Source organism: Podarcis raffonei, chromosome W (genome assembly GCF_027172205.1).
Source record: "Podarcis raffonei isolate rPodRaf1 chromosome W, rPodRaf1.pri, whole genome shotgun sequence".
NCBI lineage: Eukaryota > Metazoa > Chordata > Lepidosauria > Squamata > Lacertidae > Podarcis > Podarcis raffonei.
The window spans coordinates 6,206,143-6,211,919 of NC_070620.1; the positions used below are offsets into that span (position 1 = coordinate 6,206,143).

Genomic DNA, 5,777 nt, shown 5'->3' on the forward strand with positions numbered 1-5,777 from the left:
TTTCTTTCTTTTCCATTTTCTTTTCCATTTTCTTTTGGATTGCATTCTGCTTGATAAAGAATCCTCTTAACATCACTTTGCTCGCATCCCATACCATTTTTTTCATTTCACAACATACTTCTCTCTGCAGAAATTATTCAACATAAAAAAGAAGAAGAAGAAACAACTTCAGTTAATATCAAACGTTACTGTTCCGGTTCCTCTGAATGTCCCCAAAGTGGCAGTAGGTTCTCCAAAAATTTTCTGCTTCTGGTACAGACAAAATTTTTCTACATTTGCCCTTAAAAAAGGAGATCCCTTCGGGGAACTCCCATCTATAATCAATTGTTTTGGTTTTTAGAGCATCCGTCAGAGCCTTATATTTATCTCTTTTCCTTATCAGTTGATTTGAAATAATTTTATGTATGATTATATCTTTTCCTTCAACTCTCAGGGGGTTTTTTTTTGTTACTTGTCTGAAGAATTTTGTTTTTTAAGTCTAAGGACTTGAAAGATACGAGACAGTCTGCCGGCCAGCTATTTTGTTTGGCTACCTTAGAGTTTACTCTACAGGCTTTTTCTATTTTTTGTGTTACCTCTGATTCCTCAAGTTCTAACCAGACAGCGAGTTCTTTGGCTATTTTTCTCTCTATAACTTCCTCTGTCTCCTCCAATAATCCACTGAATCTCAATGTATTTTATCTTCTCTGCATTTGTAAAATTGCCAGAGAGTCCCAGATTGCTTCTTGTTGTTTCCTCAAATCCACTGTTTCCTCTCGTATTTTATCGCATGCACTGTATCGCTGTATTTTTTTCTGCCCTTCTTCTAAATTCTGAGATTTCTCTTTAAGGTCATGCACGGTTTTTATTAATTCGGAATTTTTTTGTACCAAATTGTGTACCTGATCTGATAAATCCGCTGTAATTTTAACATTTTCATCTAATTTAACCTTCATTGACATAAAATTATCCTCTACTATTTTAGCATTTTCATTTACAGTTAAGATCTGCAATGTCTTTTCATAATTCCAATAATAATTCCTTGATATCCACTGTTGCATCCAGATCATAAGCAGAGCTTCTCCTTGCTTGTGTGCCTTGTGTAGCCAACGATGCAGTAGGAGGTTTTTTACCAGCCATTGCTGGGAATTTCTTTAGTCTCTTTAAATATGTAGCTCCTACCATACACTTTCTTATTCTCAAATTTATACGTGGTTCAGTCTATAATAAGATACTTCAAATTCATTCACATAAATTCTGAGTAGCAAGGTTAATAATTATAACTTCCAAATTCATTTACAATTTTTACCTGATAAATTTAAAAACTCACTAATTTAAGACTGAATTATATTGTGCAGTTTATCCAGTCAAATAATAATATAATTCCAATAATTGATTAATTAAATGAAACCATATTGATAATAAAAAGAAAAAAGAAGTAGGGGGGCTGGGAAATAAATGAACATAAATAAATAGGGACACGGGTGGTGTTGTGGGTAAAACCTCAGTGCCTAGGACTTGCTGATCGTAAGGCCGGCGGTTCGAATCCCCGCGGCGGGGTGAGCTCCCGTCGTTCAGTCCCAGCTCCTGCCCACCTAGCAGTTCGAAAGCACCCCTAAGTGCAAGTAGATAAATAGGTACCGCTTTATAGCGGGAACCTAAACAGTGTTTCCGTGTGCGGCACTGGTGCTGGCTCGCCAGCTGCAGCTTCGTCACGCTGGCCACGAGACCCGGAAGTGTCTTCAGACGGCGCCGGCTCCCGGCCTCTTGAGCGAGATGAGCGCGCAACCCTAGAGTCGGTCACGACTGGCCCGTACGGGCAGGGGTACCTTTAAATAAGTACTAATGCGAAACAGATACTATAAGAGAAGAGAAAAAAATGGGGTGATAAGAAAAATAAAGAAAAATTAAAAGGGACAAAGTGGGGAAAAAGACAGGAAAAAGAGAGAAAGAGAGAGAGGGAAAAGAGAAAGAAAGAGGAAGACAAAAAGGAAAAAGTTTTAAGAGAGCGACAAAAAGCTAATGTTCTGCCAGCAGAGAGGAATTTTCAGTTTGAGTGCTGTATCTTCTTTTCTTCACTACGTGCCTCAACTCCGTCAGATCTTGCTGTTGAGTGAGTGCGCAGCCTTTACCTCTAGAATGAAATTTTAGTCCAGCTGAAACCGATGACAGCCAATCAACTGACAGCACATTACTGCTGAGTCTTTCTGACCCAGCACTTCCATAGAAAGTATTGCAGGCTGATTGCATAAGCCAGTTGCATCAGCTAGCAAACTCAAGCCTGCAGACTTACTATCTCTCACATTGGTCCTAGAACAATGCAGCAGTATGATTGGTCCGCAGGAGCCACCCAATCCAGCTCCAGGTGGAAGTGAATCCACAACCTGATTGGCCTACAGGAGAATCCCGGAATTAGCCAATCACGTGTGGCCCATTGTGTAAATAATGTATATAAAGCAGATATTGTGGGGGAACTTTCATTCCTCGCTAATATGAGCTGAATAAAGAGCATGAAATCCACACTCAACTCCGAGTATATTTCACTTGCCTAGATGGAGGATATGGAAGGGCGTGTGTAGAAACTGGCCTGCTGTACAGAGGTAACATTTACATTAGCTGCCCTACTCACTTTTGCCTCTGCCCCCACCTACCACCAGCATGTGGTGCTCAGAAGGTTGCCCAGAACGGAATGAGGTAATTGGGTTGGGGGAAAAGATTTTCCACCCCTGAATTGGCATTTCCTTGTAGGGAAAGGCAATGCAGCCCCCCCCCCAAGTTCATTTTGTGTGTCCCTTTCCCAATCCACCCTGTCCACACTAAACCTACCTTTTTGCAAGATCCAAGAGATTGCTTTGATCCTGTTATCAGCCCCCACTCTTACAAGCTGATGCAATTTGAAACAAAACACTGCAGTGTAGATAAAAAAGTTTTAATGCCACTGCCGTTTGGCCCCCTTCTAACCAGTAGTGCGCACACTAGGAGAAAGAAACCCTTGAGCACCTGCCTTCATTGCATGCCTGCATGATGTGAGTACACAGAGGACCATCTTCAAGCCTGGACAGAGGACAGTTAAGATCTGCAGCCTTGGTGGTTCCACATTCAGCAGTGCAGTCAATGTTCTCTAGATGTTGGGAACTCTTCATTGGCTGCAGCAGAGGCATTTGGCACAGGGGAAGAGGCTGGTTTGGAGGGTCAGCATAGCTCAGTGGTAGAGCCTTACATGCAGAAGTTTCCAGGTTCAATCCTCAGAATCTCCAAGTAGGAATAAGAAAGACAGACCACTGCCTGAAACCCTTGAGAGCTGCCACTCAGCATAGACAATATGGAGCTAGATGGACCAATGGCCTGGCTGTAAGGCAGATTCCTATGTCCCTTTACTCCAAGTATGGGGAAACTTGGGCCCTCCAGATGTGGTTGTGTTACAGCTCCCATCATGACCAGAGATTATGGGAGTTGTAGTTCAGCAACACCTGGAATGAGAAAAGCTCTCATCTCCACACCTGCTATATTCCCATTATCCATTTTCACCCTCTTTAGCCAACTTAAGAAGCAGCGAGTTTGTTAGTTGAAATGCTCCCATTGCCCTGTCATGTCCTCATCCCCATCCCTATTTAAAAGCTCACAAGTAACCCTCAAGGTCAAATCCTGGGACCCAGTGGCAGTCCAAACCGTTTTGCTGTCTGGGGCGAAAGACAAGATGGCAGTCTCTCTCTTGTTCTATAGGCAGAATCTGACCAGGCTTTGAATCTTAAATCATAACTGGGCAATGTCTTCCAGCACACTTGAGCTGACTTGGAGAACTCAAGGCAGGCTGTGTGACACACACAAGCTAGTCCTCCCAACACTTTGCTGCTGCTCGCCAACCACCTCTACCCTGCCCTCAGCATCTTCCGCCTGAGGAGGCTGCTGGTCCCTCTCACCCCCAGCCCCCAAAGAGCTGCCTCATCCAAAAGATGGAGAAGATGAGTAGTAAAGTCATGCTTAAGATGAGAGCCATCAGGTAGGTGAAAATCTGGAGCTGGGGGTTGCAGGCACACGCCCACATTGGGGAGCGGTGGTGGTTGGGCATGATTGTGGTGGCAGTGGTAGCACTAGCCGGGCGGCTTGGCTCACAGTAGCTCTCAATGCTTGGATCTCTCACTGGGCCCAGGTCCAGGGTGTAAACCCTGGGCTGGCAGAGGAAGTACCTGCTCTTGCGCTGCTCCTTCAAGCACAGCTGCCAACCCTACAGGATGATGTGGTTGGGCTCCAGGCACAGCAGGCGCAGGAGGGCTTCATTGGTGGGCAGCTCAGTGACAGGCTGGTCGGAGGGGAGGACAGTAGGGTGGCGGCAGAGTGAGCACTGCAAGCGGTTCTGGGCTGGGGACACCAAGCTGAGAAGAGCCAGGCACTTGATGCAGAAGGAATATTGGCACTAAAGGACCTTGGGGTGCAAAAAGTGTTGTCGTAAGGGTTTCAGCAGATGGGGCATTCAGCCTCCAGCCCCTGGACCTGCTTCTCAGCCATGGGGAAACCCAGTCAACAGCACAGCCTTCTTTGCTACCTAGGAGACTAAAAAACAAGGGCAGGTGGAAACTGTTAGGATATTTCCGTTCCACCTTAAAAGGGAGCAGGATGTTTGTATAACAGCCTGCGCGTTTCCTGTCTCACAGGATGTTTATGTTGTCTGTTCCTTTCGTTTTCTGCTGTTTTGCCTGAGCAGTCGGAGCAGACGGTCATGTCTTCTCATGTTCTGACCTACGCTGAATAAACTGTAAATATGCTGTTCTGCTCTCATGCTGTGCAACTTTTGCTGTGTGAATTCTGCTGTTAGAGTGTGCACTAAGCCTGAGGCTTAGTGTCGCTAAATTGCTGGTACTGCGTGACTACGGGAGGTCGATGGATCGTCCGGCACCGAGCTTGGGGGCTCAGATGGACTTTATCTCCCTGGCAGTATCCCAACAACAGGTTTCGGGCCCAGATTCACGGCACTTGCAGGAGAGTATGACAGCGACAGACTGCTGAAAGGTATGTTGGAAAAGCGAAAGCAGAGGCTTTTCTGGATGCCGCGGAAAAGGCTTTTGATGTCCGGCAAAACTAATTGGCCTGGGAGCCGAGCCAGAGGCATCGTGATTTATGGGCTGCCGAGATAAGCCGTTTTTGAAGGCATAAAGGCTCACGGCTAAAGCAAAAAGCTGGAATGGATGTTTTCCAAGCTTCGGAGGCCACTGAGTGCCCAAAGTTAAATCGGCACAATTATCAGACCTGGGCAGAATGGTGTGAGAGTTTGCTGCGTCAGTTTGGAGTCTGGCATACTGTGTTTGAAGCCACTCCAGTTCCTCGGACAGAAAAATGGGAGGCCCAGCATTCGAGGGCCGTTGATATAATAGTCTTATCCGTCTCTCTGGAGGAAATAAAGACGCTTGCTGGAAATCTCACGGCACGTGACATGTGGGATGCTTTGAAAAAGGCCCACCTGCCAATCACCCCAGCCCAGTGTTTGAATGCATCGGAGGTCCTGGCTGTTTCCCAGAATGCTAGTGAATGCAGGGATGCTGAGGGCACCGGTTGCAAGCTGCAGGGGGAGCAGACTATAACGTCATCCCAGGCAGCATTCCAGCCTCCAGGGGGAGCCAAGGAGTCGGCAGCTGAGAGCTCTGTTTCTCGTGAGAACCAAGGTCAGAGCCTTTGCAGAGGCCGGAAGACCAGATGTAAACAGAGCAAGATGCTTGCAGGTGGCCAGGAGTGGGGGGGCAAGTTGCAAAAGCCCATGCCAGTGGAAAACAAGGCTATGTTTGCTGGCACAGCTCCACCAAAGG

General features: G+C 46.2%; 1 pseudogene; it reads right to left on the bottom strand.

Annotated features, from left to right (window-relative positions):
- Positions 1-3,895: 3,895 nt before the first annotated feature.
- On the bottom strand, positions 3,896-4,485 carry LOC128406065 (E3 ubiquitin-protein ligase RNF183-like; annotated as a pseudogene).
- Between the last annotated feature and the right edge of the window lie 1,292 nt (positions 4,486-5,777).